At 36.0% G+C, this 19,614-nt stretch overlaps 1 pseudogene; it reads left to right on the forward strand.

The window, feature by feature from the left end:
• The first annotated feature begins 8,429 nt into the window (after positions 1-8,429).
• Positions 8,430-10,928, forward strand: LOC116091636 (annotated as a pseudogene).
• The last annotated feature ends 8,686 nt before the right edge of the window (positions 10,929-19,614 follow it).

Raw genomic sequence — 19,614 nt, forward strand, 5'->3', positions numbered from 1 at the left:
GCGAGGGTAGGGAGGGGAGTGGGTGGGTGGGGGAACATCCTCGTAGAAGCAGGGGAGGAGGGATGGGATAGGGGGCTTCAGAGGTGGGGGGAATTGGGAAAGGGAATAACATTTGAAATGTAAATAAAGAAAATATCCAAATAAGAGATGCCTTCATCATGGTGTCTGTTCATAGCACTAAAACCCTAACTAAGACATATAAAATAGAACATCTACTTCAAAAACCATGAAAATTTGCTAGGTTCAAAGACAAGGACTGTATGACTGAGAGGCATGGAAAGACTTTGCATTATGGGTGATACTATCCTCAATCAATATCGTATGGTATCTGCCTAAACATGATATAAATCATACTACTCCAAAATCTCATTCTTTTTAGTAAAAGTATAATATGAGTTGAGTAAGTTATATCCTAGAATTGCTAAAGTCACCCTTTGCTTTTTCTAAGTCAAGCAATATTGAAAGAGAACATAAAATTCATCATGAATTACCCTTTGCAAATTTCATATCTGGAATATCATAGATATATGATGTAGCCTTGGAGTCAGAGTCAGAGGAAATCAAACATCACAATCCAGTGGCTTCAAAACATATCTACTTCTCAACAACTGACCAACAGAGAACAGTAGCACAAAATGGCAGCCATTCATGTTAAAACTGATGGCTAATTGTACATAACCAGCCAGCTTCTCAAACCTCACAAAGCTGGCCCTTTGTTCTGAGATTTACTAGAAATTTCTAGTAAAGAAATTCAATAATATACATGGAATAATAGACTTGGACAAAAATCTATGTACACTCAGGTAAACAAGACCATCTCCTTGCAGAGAGAGTCAGGATAGATATATTGAAAAAATAACCCAAGCTTAGTTGATATAATGAAGACTTAGTCATTGTAAATTAGAGCTTAGGAGATAGTCAAGGACTGGTTCATGTGTTCTCTAGAATACCTGCAGAAACCTACCTGTTAAAGCTAAGTACATTGTGGAGCTAATGAGAAAAGAAGTTGCTTTACTATGCACAATGGTGATCATGACTGGCTAAAGAGTTTAGGGCAACATTATGGATTGGCATGCCTTGCAAGGGTCAACTATGGTAAATCATGAAATTCGGTCTTCAGGAGAATGACTCTATAGTCAATCCCATAACAAAACAGGACAGGACAGGACAAGAAGGAATTGTAATTCTGAACAAAGTCATTCAATTAAGAATTCCCTCCAATAAATGACAATTCCTCAAGCATCCTCAGGATTTGAGGTAGAAATCTACAATTGTCATAAGCAAAAGCCAAGTTTCAAGGGCTGAAAATTGTTTCTACCCTAGGATCTGTAAAAGGGTCTCATACACATGTCAGAATATGTCCTCCCACTATTAAAGACAAGCTGGCATATGGAGAGGCTATTACTGGCTGGATGAAAAACACCTCATTTGGCTGAACTCCCAAGAATATTTTCATTTCCTAACTGAAAGACACTAAGAAAAAATCCTAACTTAAGTTGATCCTGTAGTCAGCAAGTGCAATGAACTCACTGAATCTCCCCTCACTTGCTCTTCCTCCCTCTGTGAGCATCATAACAAAGCTTTGACAAATTGGTGTCTCTGATGTTCTACAGGTATAATTCCCCCAAAGATGGAATTCTAAAACATACCTGTTTCCATGAGATATTTTCCATGTTTTCTTTTCTATCAAACCATTTATTTTGTAGCAAAAACTATTCTGAACACAATTCTTGTAGTATTAATTAGTTAAGCATAGTCTCAGAGACCAGATGAAAAGATGTTGCGGAAATTAAAAAATATATATACGACACTACCAACAAAAATTACACTCTTGCCTAAATTATACACTAGGTTCATGTCACCATTTTAGGCTATGATAAGGTCTGTTGTACAGTTGTATGGATGGCAACATTTTGCTCAAGTACCTACACAACAGCCATTTGTCATCTATATGGGTCAGGACTTTTTGTATGGCAAATTGGGGAACCTGGGGCAGGGAATTAGGGGAGCAATGAAAAAAAGTAACATAATACATGATAGGTGAAGAAAAAGATCAAAATAGCAACAGGCACAGTTTTATTTAGAAGCTGTTCCCTTCCTTCTCAACTCACAATGTAAACTATATTTTTATTTTGTTGAGATTCGTATGCTTTCCCATGGTTGCCTTATTACTTTTTAATAAATATGGTTACTAAAACAATGAAGTTCATAATCTATGTGTCATCCACTCAATGTGTATTTTCACCTGACATTTATTTCTTTGTCTCTAAAATTTTATCCATATACACATGTGCATGTATGCACATACATATGTACTTGGGCATTTACATGCTTAAAAATCTATTGCTAAATTTTCTTTGTGTGCTATTTTTCAGATTGTAATGAGATTCACCTACATTTTTGTTAATTAATTCCCTCTGTATTAGAGATGTTACTTTAGGAAGTTAGTACAAATCATGACCATTTAGCCTGAGTTGGATGTTGTTGTATATATACAAACCTGTCTGTACTAAGTATAAGCCTGTGGATGATATAATGAATATAATAGATTGAGAACCCTTTGGTTAATCAGTTGGGCTACAGTCATTGCCAACTTTATACAATAAATGCAAATTTCCTCCAGGGTGTCATATCGATTTTCAAACCCCATAGTGATATCTCACTCCCATGGTATGGTACTCTTGTCAGCACTTGGCAGGTGGTAACTTTATGATATCAAACCCAATTTGAAGACCAGCATCTTATCATGGAAGAAGAGTCTTTGTTCTGAGACGAGCCTCCTCCCAGAGCAGATCAGACTGGGAAGAATGGGTAACAATCACCTTGTAGAGTGAGGGACAGCATGTGGAGTGATGTTGAGGATGCTTTGTAAACATGTTACTAAAATTTTATAATTCTTTAAAGTTGATGTGTGAAAAATAAATTTGTGCTATCTCATGCCTGAAAATCCTTAGTAATCCTTTTTACTAGTTTACCAATCAATTCCTTTTCATTTTTTATTCCCTAGTCTTGTCCTTAACCTAAAACTATAACCTAGGAAGTCTCTGCTAGTGTGAGCAAGTCTGGAACCAAGCATCCTTTTAGCCAAGAGCATTTTAGAAAAATGTGTCTGCATCATGTTTAGAGAAACATATTGCCTTCTTAGAAGAATATCTGTATTCACATGTGACTGCTGGAGAAAGGCTAAGTGCAAACCTAGTGTTACTTTCTGAGACAACTGTTTGGAACTGACAAATAATTTCTGTTTAATAATGTCTCATTTCAATATGGCATGATTTGAACACACAAAGCCAAATATTTTCTTTATACAAATCCTGTTTTAAAACGTGAATCAAGGAGCTCCTTTGTCTCTCAATCTTCTTCCTAACTCATAATGTTCTGATTTGTAGACATGGCTTAACCTTAAGGTCCCTGGTGTTAGGGACTGGAGAGATGGCTCAGTGGTTAAGAGTACGGACTGCTCTTCCAAAGGCCCTGAGTTCAATTCCTAGCAGCCACACGATGGCTCATAACCATATGTAATGAGATTTGATGCCCTCTTCTGGTGTGTATGAAAGAAGCTTCAGTGTATTCATATAAATAAATCTTTAAAAAAATAAAAAAAGATCCCTGGTGTTGCTCTCTATAATAATACTAAAAGCATTGGCTTTCCTGAAAAAAAAAATTGCTGTGAATATGGCATTAAATCATTTTAAAGCAAAATTTTGATATTCTGAATCTCAATCTTATATTCATATATTCATATATGTATACATACATACTTAATACTTATATATATATGTATATATTCATACACATACATATATACATACATATACATGTTGAGATTTGGTCTGTTGCTGTGTATTTTAATGCTAAATGTAGACCCCCCAAGACCTGTTTGCTCCAGAGACAAGAGAGTCTGCATATAAATTCAAGTTGACACTATATGACTTTGTCCTCAAGTTATTTTTGATTGCTGAATAAAGTTGTCTATAGCTTATAGCTGGGCCTAATTGAGATAGGTAAGTCTCGGTGTTCCCGGCCTTGGGGTCAGTCATGTGGCTTGGCTAACTGGAGTTAAGAGCAGCCCAGACAAAACATGGCAAATTATACAATAGGATTATTGGCTGGAAATAGATTTAATAGCATAGAGGATAGATATCTGTCTGGCTCTTGTGCTGATTAAGACTAATTATAAATATAATGTTTGTGTGTGTCTTTTATCTGGGAACTAAATGGCCAAAGGTGAGGTATAAACACAGGATTGGGATTAAATATTTTTGAATATGTGTGTGTATATATGTGTGTAAAAGTTGAGATTCAGAATATATTTGCAATTTATATATTTATGAATATATATGTATGTATATATGCACATATGTTTTTATATATGTATACATATACATATATACCATTATAAACTGATACTTTTATAGCATAACATTTTTCATTTAAATATGGTATTGTCATGAATGTATTTATTGTCTTGAGACCATAATATTTTAGAGTCCACAATTTCAGAACATGGACCTGTCAAACATCTTCCTTGCTGGCCGAGACTAGGTTTGGGAGCCTGAAGTTGCAGTCTCCTATCTGCCTGTTAGTTGTTCTCATTATGCTCTCTGTACATATCATTTTCTGCAATTTTACTGTGATGGGATTAGACGTGAATTAAGTTACACTGCTCAGATATGCTGGATAATCTCTTACACTAATATCATTCAGCTTCTGACATGTCCAGCTGATATTACCATCGTTAATGCTACTACTCCCGCTGATCTTACAACCTCTAATTCCCATTGAACTTCTCCTGGGCCATTCCCTTCAGTTCAGTACCTCTCATCTGTTTATCTTCTGTCTTCATCTATTTTTCACTCTATACTGCACTTTAGATAGTTTCTTAGACCTCTACTTCATTCTGATTTTTTTTTTTTTTTTTTTTGGCTCGCTGACCTTTGGTTTACTTTTTTCCCCTTTGTTTCTTCTTTCTCCCTTCAGTAACTATAAGCATGGTTGTTCTATGCTTATCTACATAGTCACATAATACAATTTGTACATGGCTTAAGTACTTTTTCCGAGTGCATTTGTTTATTTGATTGTGTGCTTTCTGTCAGATGAATTGTTCATGCTTCAGTTAATTCTTTCACATGGATTATAGTTTTAGTCATTAATCATATCAGACTATTCACATTTATTCTTGTTCTCTACTAGTTGAACTGAAATTCTCTTAATTCAAAAAAGTAGAGTATGTTTAAGTAACTCTCTCTTTAGGAAATAAAATGTGATATTTTAATAACCCTAAATATGAAGAATTTACTTGTGTCATTTGCATATAGCAACTTTAAAAATAGACTGTGTTCATCATGACCCCTTGTTTCTTGCCTTAATTATGTTAGTCAAATTTGGGTCTTGATCATCTTTATGGCTCTAATTTGACTACAGTGACCAAATCCTTTGTCAACTTCAGATAGAGTGTGAGCCACATTAAGATGGGCTATCTTAAACTGAATTTATTTACCGTCACCATAATTTACCCCTTTAGAGAATTCGATTATTTCCCAGGGTATGAAATAATCCTTTAAACTGAATTACTCATTAAACATCTCTATAGTTTCTTTTGTATTGAGAAAGCCTTAAGTTTAATTAAACAGCTGTTGGTTGACTCCAATTTCTGCATGCCATGGTGGTACCTTTAGGGATATGGCGCCATGTTAGTCATTGCAGTTCATAGGTACCATAGCTGGGCATAGTTACTGGTTACTTCCCTCCCCTGGAAGCTTGCATGGCAGCAACATTTAAAGGAAAAGAGGTCATAATTTGAAAGAAAGGAAGGTGAGATACAGGGAAGCCACTAAGGGGGAAAAAAGAGAAGTGTAAAAATGATGTGATTAGGTTTCAATTCCCAGAATTAGAAATGTATTTTTAAAAATGTCTACAACTTTACAATAAGGAAAAATAGTTTTAGCATTTATTAATTTGGCCATTCTCTTGGAAACCAGTAATCAAACTATTGGCCATTCTATTTATAATTTTAGTGTTATAAAAATAAGAAGCATAAATACATGCATAATTATATGCACTCTTTCATTGCATACTATAGTCCAAAAGAAAAAAAACAGTGCATCAAATCCAAAAGACACATAAAAATCAAACTTTCAAACTTAGGACTGACTGGGGGATAGACATATTCTAGAACAGCCGGGTTGTACTGTAACAGAAGTATAAGCTGTGAGACTAAAGAGTGAAAGCCAGCATGCTTAGGATTTCACACAGCACATTTCACAGGGACTTACAGACAGGCATGCAGACCTGAGCAGCAAGGGCAGGATCAATTGGACCATCTCAATTGGGTTCAGAAGGAAGAACATTTATATTGGCCAGGGCAAATGTCACTCTATCTCAGTGGGTCATAAGAGCTTTATCTTAAGCTCATATCAAAAATATGGGTGTGTTGCTGGCATCAGAGGTCTGACTGTAAAGTTCAACATGCTATACTTTAATGGTTTTGTTTATTTATAGTTTACTGGAAATTCATACAGACAAACCTGAACAGAAAACTGTGGGACAGTTACGGTGGTTATGAATCAAGAAAGCTCAACCATGCCAAGCTGTCACATTCATAAAAATGAGTTTTCCTTTTTATTGGTATATAGTAACTGTACATAGGACTTGAGCTAAATAAGGATATTTTCATGTATATATTTCATGAATATATATACATATATATATATATATATATATGGTAGGAGTATATTCTTCACTTATGTCCCTTTAATCACCCTTTTCTTATCCTTCTCTTCCTCTCCATCCCATTAGTCCATTAGACAATTTTACTTCTACTTGTATGTCATATATAAATATATATACATGTAAATATATGCATATATACATACATGCATAATTTTTCTGGTATTCAATCAAGGAACAACAATTGATTTAAAAGATTTAAATATTTGCCATACTAAAATTAACTAATTCACTCAGTATGATTATCTCCAGTTGCTCTCATTTCCTGCAGACAACATGGCTTCATTTGTATGGCTGAACAACAAATTCATATATATCTCACATTTCCCTTATCCATTTCTCTGCTAGTGGATACATAGTTTGATTCCATAATTTGTGAATAGTGCTGTGTACACACTGATATGCAAGTTACTCTGTAATATGTTGACTTAGAGTTTTTCAAGTAACCCCCAGAAGTGCTATAGATTGGTCATATGGTACATTTCTTGTTCAGGAGACTACCAAACTAATTGCATTAATGACTGACTTTTTTCTATTCTCACCAGCATTATATAGTGGTTTTCTTCTTTCCCATCTTTGCCAAAATTGGTTGTTATTTGTTTTGCTAATGACTGCCATTCTGCTTTGGGTGTGATGGAGTATCTTTGTAGTTTTAATATTAATTTGTCTGATGGCAAATGTCACTGAATTTTGTTCATATTTTTGTTGGCAATTTGTATTTCATCTTTTGGAAACTGTTTCATTAGCCCATTTACTGACTTGATTATTTGATTTCTTGTCATGTTGTTTTGAGGATTTTATAAATTCTGGATATAAACCATCAGTTTCATGTATACCTAGCAAAGAATTTTTCTCATTCTATAGACAGTCTCTTCCAATGTTTCATTTATTACATAGAGGCTTTTTTAATCTCATGGTGTCCTATTTAACAAGTGTTGGCATTATTTCCCAATTAGATAGAATTCTATTCAGAATAGCCTTGTCTAGATCTATATCTTGAAGTGTTTTTCCTCTTTGGGTCTTACATGAAGATCCATTATCTATTTGGAGTTGACTTTTGTGCAGGGTGAGAAATAAGAACATGCAATTTTTACAGCTCCATTTGTTAATGAGACTCTCTTTTCTCCAATGTCTATTTTGGGTATCTTCATCATAAAATAACATGGCTGTAGTTGTATAGGTTTATGTATATATTCCAGTATATTACACTTTTCTATGTCTTTGTTCCAGTGCCATGCTGTTTAGTTACTATGCCTCTGCCGTACAGCTTAAGGTTGAATATTTTGATACTCTTAGCATTGCTTTTTCTGCTTAGAATTATTTTGGCTTTTTGAAAGTTTTGTGGTTTTTGTTTTGTTTTGTTTTGTTTTACTTCCATTGGACTTGTACTATTTTTTTCTCTTTGTTTGAGGAATATAATTGATGAGATTTATGTTGAAGTTATAGATTATTTTGGGAATTAAAGTTTTTTAACAATATTAATTATGTCAATCCATAGGCATAAAAAGTCTATTTTCTAGAGTATTGTTTAATTTCTTTCTACAGTGTCTTAAAGTATTTATAGTAGAAGTTCTACATCTCATTGTTTAGGTTTATTCTTAGGTATTTTTTGTGGAGCTATTTGTGGGAATATAATTTCTTTCCTGATTTATTTCTTGGCAAGTTTATTACTGATATACAGAAAATTTATTCCCTTCTACATGCTAACCTTGGCCTTTTGCCAAAAGTGTTATTCAGGAATCCATAGGGGTTGTTGTGTTCTACTGAAGAATATATCTAAAAGAAACACTATTCAGGAGACCTTGAAAATAGTGAAAGAATCAGAGAAAAAACTGGTGGAAGAGTCTGTAATCAAAACCAAGTTTATATCAAAGACTTTAAGGAAGAAATTGAGAAAGAGGGTAAAGATACTACTTTGCATCAGGAGACACTTAAATAGACATCAAACCAAGGTCACACCAGAAAAAGAACCAAGTCTTTTCAAGCTCAAGTTGGGTCAGTCTGACAGTATGTAAGGAGTCCTCTACCATTATTTGCTGATGGGCCACTAGACACTCAGAATAAAATGCAATTGAATGTCAGCTGTCCTTCTGACTAAGAGGTGTTGGGGAGGAAGTCCACAAAAAAAATAGTCTCTGAAAAGAAAAGGAAGACAAGGATAAAAGCAAAGGAAAAGTCCCAAGGAGTATGCTATCCAGACACTCCAGCCAAGGATAGGAAAACTCCACTAGAATAGACTCATGTGGATTTCTTCTAAATACATTGAAATCGAATGATGCTGCTAAAATTAGAACAGAGGATTCTAAACTATATCAATGACAACAATGCCATTACACCTATAGCTACCTAATTTGAGATGGACCACAATCATCTGGGTTAAACTGGGAACATTGTCATCATCAACCAAGCCAGCAACATAAGAATCTATGAACAGATTTTCAGAACATATGAAAGACGAGAATTTCAACAGATTCATTTTCAAGAAAGATGATGCCAGTAAGATGAGAAGCAAACTAGACAGAACAGACATCTAAATGACATTAGAGGAATGGAGCCACACTTCAAGCAGCCACCAGAGTAGCACAGATCTCTTGAGCCACTACCTTGGAACACCAAAGATTCAGGTGACTGTTCAAAGTCTTTGACTCCCTGTCACCAAAGCCAGCAGTTGTAGCATATAGATTTAGTTCTACCAGCCTTTAGCTCTAGGAGGTGACATGCTAACAGCTCCCTCCCAGCTTCCCCTGAATAGGTAGATAAAAGACCCACATACACAGTTGTTCAATTTCAACTTTTCTTCTGGTACAATTGCTGGGTGCTACTATCTCCTGCCTGGAAAAACATGCCCTTATCAATTTCTATCTCTCTCTCTCCAACCTGCCCTAAACTTCAGTTGCTAAACTCTCCTGACCATCTGCCTATAGGAGCAGCCACTCCATTTTGATATCTCACATGACTCTCAGTTCTCTCTTCAAAGCATGGTGAACTCCTTTCTTCTCCCTGCATCTCCTTTCCCTCCAGGGACCCAGAATTTCCCTACAGCAATTGGCCCATGGCTTTCTTTACTGAGAGATCAAGAACCAATTGGGGAACAGAAACTTAACATCAGAACTGCCCCCTTCCTACAAGCAACTTCAGTGGAGTCTCCATTTTCACCTATCTAGAACCTTCTCCTTCATAGTGTCCAGAAGAAGCAGCAGCAACAACAACAACAAAAACACTACTACAAACTTAATCATCATGTACTACTTAATCAGTAAGTCCTGCCACTCCAAGTCTACATTAGCTGCCTCAACAGAGCCGGGTTTCTTACTATCCCTCCTGAACAGTATCCTAACTCCAACCATTGATTTTGCCCCCTCTCTTACCCAGTGGCCTATAGCTCTCAGCATGTCTGACAACTGCCTCATTCATCCCAAAAGCATGGTTTAAAGCCCATCTATGCAGCAGTAGACAGCTTACTAAGACATGCTTGGGGAGCACTGGCTTTAGAACAAGGGCCTACTCAGCAACTAGGAGAGCATCGTGGGAGTCCCTATTCAAAGTCTAGTTGTTTAGAACATTTCACTGCCTTCTTAACAGGTCCTAATAGGAAATGACTTGCAAGAACTTGTCCAGTTGCCTTTCCAGCAACCCATGCTGGTCCCTGTGCAAGAAGGCCTCCTAGTAGGGATTTATCTATGTACTACAGTATGATCTTACTGGAACAGCGTAACAGTAAGAAAAGTGTCACCTGAATATCCAGAATCCATCCATAGTCTGATGGAGTCACCATAAATATTACAGTGTGGACCAGCTGGGTCAGAAACTAGAAAACCAGTACCACACTGATGATAACTCTCAGGACCAATACACAAATTGACAACATCCCTGACATATCTCCTTTCCATTCTCCAGAACTCTCTTTGTCACTAGCCTGAGCAATATCTCTACCAAACTCAGTCCCCTACCTGTCTACATACAATTCCTCTAGCCTAGGCATGCTGGTAAGCCATTATAGCATAATCTTTCTGTCTCTCCACCCTTTGACAGATTAACTTACATGATACAGCAGGGACAGACTGGATTGAACCATGGGAACTGGGCAAGAGACAAGCATTCAGTTCTACTGCCACTGACCAAGGAAAGCAGATTCTATATTAGAGGTTTCAGAGCTCCCTGAAGGCATCACCCATAGGAAAGCATCCAAACTCTTTTGACAGTTCTACATGCCTTGGACTACCCAGCCTTGTATTCCAGTATGGTTATACTCCCCAGTCCCCTGGATGCCCATAACTTCTTGCATTTCATCAAAAACTCTGTGAGTCATTTCAGTCTCTAAGAGACCAACAAGAACTCTGACATGATTATCTTGGAGCAAGCCAGCATCTAACAAATGGGGAGGGAAAGAAAGTGACAGAAAAGACATGAAGGTTGAGTAAAAGGAGTCAAACAGAAAAGATTGGGGCAGAAGTAAGAAGTAAGGAGATGGCTGCCAGGCTGGAAACTACTATATTATGGCTGAAGGGAGAAGCAAGCAGATTCTTACACTGACCCTAGACTCCTGACTACTCCTTGGGTTGTCTTTTCCCTGATTGGACCTTTGTTTCCCTTTCTTCCCATCCTTTCTATCATCTTTTTTCAACCTCTTCTCCAATCATTAAATTAATTTTCCTCATTTGAGGGGGGTGTCAGGTAGAATTAAGATGGTCCCACACTCCCCTCCTTTTCCATTTCCCCAACATCCCAATCTCATCCCTTTCCTCCTTTGGCCTCAAATGAAAGTATTTATTTGGACAGACTTTTTTTAAAAAGAAATTCATTCATTTCCCTATTCTCTCATTTTCTCTCTTTTTGTCTCTCTAAGCTTGAAAGAGTTATACTTGGGGCTTCCCACCCCCAAGACCCCAGAACACTTGTATATTTTCCTTATGGTTTGTGACACAATAAGAGAAACATCAATTGCACATAAGGTATACTGTAAATTTTATTTAATCTTTTGTTTGTTTGTGAGTTACTTGGATGGAGCTCCATTTTATTTTTAAATATTAAAAAACTCATCATTTGGGAAAAATGACTTTTCAAATTCTTTCAAAGGAAATCTCTTATCCACTGTTACTGAAATCAATAGTGTTAAATCCATTCTTTAAAAAAATTTAAGTTCTTAAACTAATTTCATGTAGGACAAAGTTAAATTTTGGCCAACTTTAAAATCAACTTTAAAAGATATCAAAATTTCCAAAATTAAACTCGGGGCATGTGGGGAGGTAATGGAATCAGCAAACTTTGAAGTATCTTCTTTTTATGGTCTGTCCCATCTTTTTTCACATGACTAGCACACAGTACGCATATTATAGATAACACAAAAGCAACTTGTGTGATTTTTGACTGGTCTTATGTCATAAATGTGATAATGTCTAAAAGAGTTACGTGAACAGCTTAGTGGATTTTGGCTGTAGGCTAGTCAAGTAGTAAAGACTAGAATATTCTCAGATATGTTTGCACTTGTAGTCTATGTTGATTATAGAAGAAGTAGTTTCAGAATTAAGAAATTACTTAAGAGAAATTTTGAATTCTGTGTTTGTACTTAGCAATGTTCTAGAAATTGACATGGAAATATTCTGAATTATTTGGACAATTAGTAGCATTGCTTCCTAATCACCATTTTCTCATGATTTAAAAATCAGGTCTTGCATGCCAGATGATCAAGTGAGGCCAAACTGAACCTCATTAATTATCGTGAACCCAAAGAGCAAAATGTCAAACTGATGAACTATATGATATATTTACACCAATACCAGACATCATCATAATAGAGAAGAGACTACACTGCTTATTCCATCAGCACCAGCACAGCACACATTGTTTAACTGTATATCTTGATGTTCACTAGGTATATTTATAATAAACTATATAATCTGTTTGGTGTTTGCTTTGGTTTGGTTTTGGTGTGTTTGTTTCTTTGGTTGGTTGGTTGTTGGTTGGTTGGTTGGTTGGTTGGTTGGTTGGTTGGTTGGTTGGTGGTTGGTAGTAAATATAAAAAAATAATCATGTCATTGAAAATAACTCTGAAATTCTTTCAAAAGAAAATTTTTATGTACTACTCTGAACTGCATATTGCACTCTATAAAACTAGCATGAGAATTATCACTATATCTCCATTCTAAGTGGCCCATTGAGTTTTGTAAACCACCATTTTCTTGCATATTAAAGTAATACTATCAATTTACATTCTATTGAACTCATTGTTTTACTTTGATTATATCTTTTATTTGTTTTAAGGTTTTATAACAGTAGTAAAATGTTAATTGCTAAGAAAAATATTCATCACTTAGTACATTTAAAAAATAGTTGAAAGCCACAGAACTGTATCTTTCAAATGGAATATATACAACATTCAAGTTTAAATAAAACTGTACCTTTTAAAATATCTACTCAAAACAGTTTAGTGTAGCTTTTGTTCCTTTCTCTCAGGCTTATTCTTCATTCTATTGCAACCTGACAACCAGAGAGTCTTTTCCTACCCTACCTCCATTCCCTAGGGGCTTGGTGCAGACCAAGGATCTCACTAGCTACTATGTTCTACCACTTTGCTCACCCTGCCTTTCTACCCCATCTCCATTCCTCTGTGTCATTCACTGACCTACAAAAAGATTCTCTACCAGGAATGCCACAGCCACCATATTTTCTTAGGATCCAAAGAGGGTAACAGAAACCAAAGAATGAAAGACACACCTAAAAAGGCAAAACCAGATAGCTGGACAATTAGAAATCTCAAACATGGTAACTCCAGATGTGTATAACTAAGCACAAAACCACAGACAGGAACAGTCAGGTTAGTATGGCTCCTTTAGAATCCAGTGACTGTACAGCAATAGGCTTTATAAATGCAATTTAGCTGGCACACAAAACAGGGACCTCAAAATAGTAGTTGTTAATACATTCAAGGACTTAAAGAAGGTATGAATAAATGCCTTAACAGAGATTATAAAAAAAACAGTCAGGAGGAATATGAAAACCAGTTTAATTCAGTGGTTCTCAATCTACCCCTTTGGAAGCCAAACAACCCTTTCACAAGAGTCACAAATCAGATATCCTGTATGTCAGGTATTTACATTATGATTCATAACAGTAGCAAAATTACAATTATGCAGTAGCAATGAAAATAATGTTATGGCTAGGAGTCACTACAACATAAACTGTATTAAAGGGTTGAAACATTAGGAATGTTGAGAAACATTGGTTTAGAGCAAGGAAATAGATATAGAAACATCAAAGAAAATCAAAACTGAAATAAAACTGGAAATGAAAATCTTAGGATGTCAAATAAAAGCCTCACCAATAGATCACAAGATATGAAAGAATTCCATGTCTTAAAAGACAAGTAAGGAAAAATGGATATATAGCTCAAAGAAAATGTTAATATTTAGAAAATCTTGGATACTATGAAAACCCTAAACTTATGAATTATAGGAATACAGGAATGAGAAGAAATTCAAATCAAAGCCACAGAAAAAAAATTTTTAACAAAATCATAAAAAAAGAAAATAAAATAAAAGGAAAAAAAAATAAAAGGAAAAAAAATTCCCAATCTAAAGGGGAAGGTGTCTGTCAAGGTAAAAGAAATACACAGAATATCAAATAGAGAAGACCAGAAAATAATCAAAACATTAAATGTACAGAACAAAAAAAGATATTAAAAGCTGCAAGGGGAAATTACCAAGTCATATATAAAGGCAGGTCCATTAAAACAGCACCAGTTTATCAATGGAGACTCTTAAAGCCAGATGGGCCTAGACAGATGTTCTACAAACTCTGATAGACCACTAATATGAGTGCAGATGACTATATCCAGCAAAATCATCAATCAAAATTGATGGTAAAAGTAAAACACTCCACAATAAAAACAAATTGAAGCAAATTCTATCTGCCAGTCCAGCACTACAGAAGGCAATAAAAGGAAAACTTTAATCTGAAGTGGTTAGCCACATTTAAAAAGACACAAGGAATAATGTGAGAACTGTAAATCAGAAGTGGAAGAACTCATACCATAACAACAAAATAACAAGAATCAATGTACACTACCCATTGATGACTTTCAATGTCTGCTTCATGCAAAAAAACACACATTTCCATCAAGGGTAAACGTCCGCTCAAAGTAAAATGATTTGAAAAGATTCTAAGCAAATAAACTCAAGAAGTAAGTAGGTACACTCATTTTAGTATTTGACAAAAGAGACTTCAAAATAAAACTAATCAGAAGAAACAGGTAAGGACATTAAATACTTACTAAAGGAAAGAAAAGTCTAATAAGAGGCTATTGCAATTCTAAATATTTATGCACAAAACTCAGGGACACATGAATTCATGACTGGAATACTACTGTAGCTAAAATCACATATTGACTTTTGAGAGTGCTACTGGGTAACCCAATTCCCTACTCTCAACAATAGACAGGTTACACAAACAAAAACTAAACAGAGAAATGCTGCAGCTAAATGACTTCACAAGTCAAATATACATAGGATACATGTATAGAACATTTCAATTCAACACTAAAGAATATGCTTTCTTCTTAGGAGCTCGTGGAACATCTCCAAATTTTGCCACATTCTAGGACAAAAAGCAAGACTCAACAAATATAATAAAATTGACATAATGTCATGCATCTAAGAATACATCTAAAATATTACCCACTATGATCAAGTTGCCTTCACCTCAGAAATGTTGGGATGATTCAACATACATAAATAAATAAATGTAATCCACCACATCCAACAGACTGAAAGACAAAAGCCACATGATCATTTCATTAGATACAAAATAATATCTCTGACAAAAATCCAACATCCTTTCATTCTAAGAGTCCTGAAAAGACTTGTTATACAAGGGACACATCTCAACAAAATAAGTGTAATTTATTGCAGTCCGACAGCTAACATAAAACTAAATGATGTGAGATAAATTTAAAGAATTTTTTCTAAAATCAGCAACAAGTCAAAGATGTCCACACTCTTTGTAACCATACCTATGGAACTAATCATAGTACTAGAAGTCTTAGATAGAGCAGTAAGAAAACTGAAGTAGATCAAGAGGACACAGGTGGAGAAATAAGAGATCAAAGTATTTTATTTTACAGATGGAATAATTTTATATGTAAAAGACTCTAAAAAAAATACACCAGGAAACTTCTACAACTGACAATTATCACAAAGTGGCAGGATACAAAATTACCACAAAAAAAAATCAGTATCCTTTTAATATACAAATGACAAACTGAAAAGGAAATCAAAGAAGCAATAACGCCTTTCATGGTAGCCTCAAAAATAAATCTTGGGATAATTCTTATGAAGCTGGTAAAAGTCTTGTATGATAAGAACATTAGAACACTGGGGAAAAAAAGAAAAACAGCAAAAGATAAGATTCCCCATGCTCACGAGTCAGTAGGATTGACTTTGTGAAAGTGGCTATACCACCAAAAGCAATCTACAGATTCAATGCAATCTCCACCAAAATTACATCATAATTCTTTACACAAATTGAAACAATCTTCAGTTCCATATGGATACACAACCGCACATACACGAAGGGTAAAAAATGATAGGATAGCTAAAACTATCCTGAATAATGAAACTAAAGGAGACATCAACCTTCCATATTTCAAGCTGTATTACAAAGCCATAGTAATTCAAAACAGCATGCTATTGGCATAAAGTCAGACATGCTGGTCAATGAAATTGAATTGAAGATATAGACATAAGTCCCCATACCAATGGACAGCTAATTTCTGACAAAGTCACCAACAAAACACACTGGAGAAAAGTCAGCTTCTTCAATAAATGGTGTTGGTCAAACTAGATGGCTATATGTAGAAGAATCCAAATAGATCCATATCTTCACATTTTGCAAAACTCAACTACAGATGGATCAAGTACCACAGCATAAGAGAGGGTACTCTGAGTCTGATAAAAGAGAAGAGGCTTGAACGCACTGGCACAGGAAAGGGCTTTCTGAGCAGGCTACCACTAGCACAGACACAAGGACTGACAATCCGTGGGACTTTATGACATGTAAAAGTTTCTTTACAACGAAGAACACTGCCATTTGGGCAAAGTGGCAGCTACAGAATGGGGAAAAGCTTTAGAAATTACACATCCAGTAGGGGGGTGGTATCTAAAATATATAAGGAACAAAAAGCTGGACATTAAGAAAACAAATAACCCAATTTAAAATGAAGTACAGCCCTAAACGGAGTTCTCAAAAGACGAAAACACGGCTGGCTGAAAAAAAAAAAAAACACTTAAAGAAATGTATAACATCCTTAGCTGTCAGTAAAATGCAAATCAAAACTAGTCTGAGGTTTCATTTTACCCCAGTCAGAAAGACCAGAATCAATAAAACAAATGACAGCTCATGTTGGCAAAGATGTGCAAAACAGAGAATACTTTTTCACTGATAGTGGGAATGTAAACTTGTACAGCTACTGTGGAAACCAGCTGGGAGTTTTGCAGGCAGTTGGGAATATATCTACCCCAATATCAAGCTTTACCACTCTTAGGAAGATAGCCAACGGCCTCCACATCCTACTACAAAGATACTTACGTAACAGCCCAAGACAGTGTAGAGGTTACTGTCTCTTTTTTGTTTTGTTTTGTTTTGTTGTTTTTTCAAGACAGGGTTTCTCTGTGTAGTCCTGGCTATCCTAGAACTCACTCTGTAGACCAGGCTGGCCTTGGACTCAGAAATGCTCCTGCCTCTGCCTCCCAAGTACTGGGATTAAAGGCATACGCCACCACTGCCTGGCTTTCCTCTTTGTATTCTTGCTGAGGCATTTCAGATATAACTAGAATTCTATCTCCTTGATGAAGAATACCATGGAAAATTGAGGTCAAAGATGCCCTAGCAAGCTTATCTTAGTTTCTGATAAACTACTTTCTTATGCAGAAACCCCTCTAGCTAACTGCTAATCTTAGCTTCTGTTAAACCACTTGCTTTTGCAAAGACCCTCCTGAGCAAGGGTTCATTTTAGAGCATGATTTTTCCTTCATAAATCCCATGCTTTGGACACAAAGAGCTCCACTTCTCTATCAAATACCTGAGTTCAGTCCCAGCTACCTAGAATAAAGATTTCAATTGACTATAAACTGTGTGAACACTGGTGAGCTCCCTGTAACATGTGCTCATCCATGTTCACTGCTGTTTTCTCATAATAACCAGAAACTGAAAGCAGCATATATATTATCAACTTATGAATGGGTAATAGAATGTAGTATATTTGTATAGTAGACTATTATTCAGCTGTTAGGAAAAATGAAAATGTGAAATTTTCAGGTGAGTGAAACCAGAAAAAAAAACTGATTAAGGTAATCCAGATCATAAAAGACAAATATTGTATATTCTATTTGCACATAAGCTTTTAAGTTTTGATATGTGTGCTATAATCTGAATAACCATAGGTATTAGATTCTTAGTAACAAACCAGAGAAGAAGAGAGGAACTACCATGGAGGGAGAATATAATATAATGTTATGGAGAAACTAGACTGGGAGAATTAAATAAGGAGAGTTTTTGCAGAAAGGGAGAAAGGGAAAGAAATGGGGAGGACCAAACTAACGACCATCTGAAAACCCATATGGAAAACTGAAACTTAAAAACATGTGTGTGTGTGTGTGTGTGTGTGTGTGTGTGTGTGTGTATGTGTGTGTGTGTGTGTGAAATGACTCTAAATGGCATCACCAAATAATAGAGGAGACACTGTTCCTACTAAATACATTATACCACCAAGTAAAACACCCAGTGCCAGAAATGGGTGACATCTTGTTGAGTTCTGGGCCCAAAAGGGCCCCATGGATACTGCCAAAAATCATATGTTACTGTCAAACCTATTGGTTAGTCTCTAGCACTTGATGATGTGGCCCTATTGCTAAAGACATGTTTCCTTATGTTATTGAACACAGAGAGGTCAAGGTGGGGTGTTACTAGAAGAGTCACCCATACTAACTAGTATTCAGGATACTAGAGAGGAGTATGTACACTATTAAGAGAGAAAGATAATCATGAATATTACCCATGTACAAAACCTATGACTTACAACAGTGACCTGCCTATAAGATACACTGGCACAATCATAGCATAAATGTTATACAAGTAACCAACCACTTCTTGTTTGATTTTAAGGTCCATTCCATGACACTGCTAAAGTGAAGCAGAGACTAGATAGCTCATGGGCCTAGGATTTAAGGTACTACTATGTTAAAGGACCAAAACAAAAAAAAAAAAATGAGTCTTAATGATATACTGCTACGCCCATTGACCAGAGCATCATACAACACACATTTAAGAAACTTCTTGAAGAAGATGAGAGCTAACACAGAGACCCACAATGGGACAATTTACAGAGAATGAGAAACTTTAACATATTCAAGTATTAATGAGATATTTCCATCAAACACCTCCCATCAAGGTTCAAGATCTACTCAGAAGAGAGCAGGCAGAAACATTGTAATAACCAGTGGTGGTTTGTAGGGAGAGGTATTGATTCCCTAATCCGTTCTTGATTGTGCCAATAAATGAGGTGGTAGCCAATCGCTGGGTGAAGGGAAAAAGATAGGGCTTTGTGGTCCCAGGAGGAAGAAAGGGGGATGAGAGGGAGGAGGCAGAGGAGGTGGTGGAGCAGAGGAAGCAGCAGACATGTAGGTCTCAGGGAATCTATAGGTTGTACCCTCCACCATGGGTAGAGGCCAAGGAGGATGGAGCAGGATATTCTTTGCCCAGCCATTGAGTTATCTGGCTAGTTTTAAAATATTAAGGCTGTCCGCTGTTTTCCATCCATGGAGACTTAGGTGGGCAGGAGAAACAGCCCAACCTGGGCAGTGGGTGGTGACTTGGCGGAGCTAGCTGAGAGAG

Source organism: Mastomys coucha, unplaced genomic scaffold, assembly GCF_008632895.1.
Source record: "Mastomys coucha isolate ucsf_1 unplaced genomic scaffold, UCSF_Mcou_1 pScaffold15, whole genome shotgun sequence".
Taxonomy (NCBI): Eukaryota; Metazoa; Chordata; class Mammalia; order Rodentia; family Muridae; genus Mastomys; species Mastomys coucha.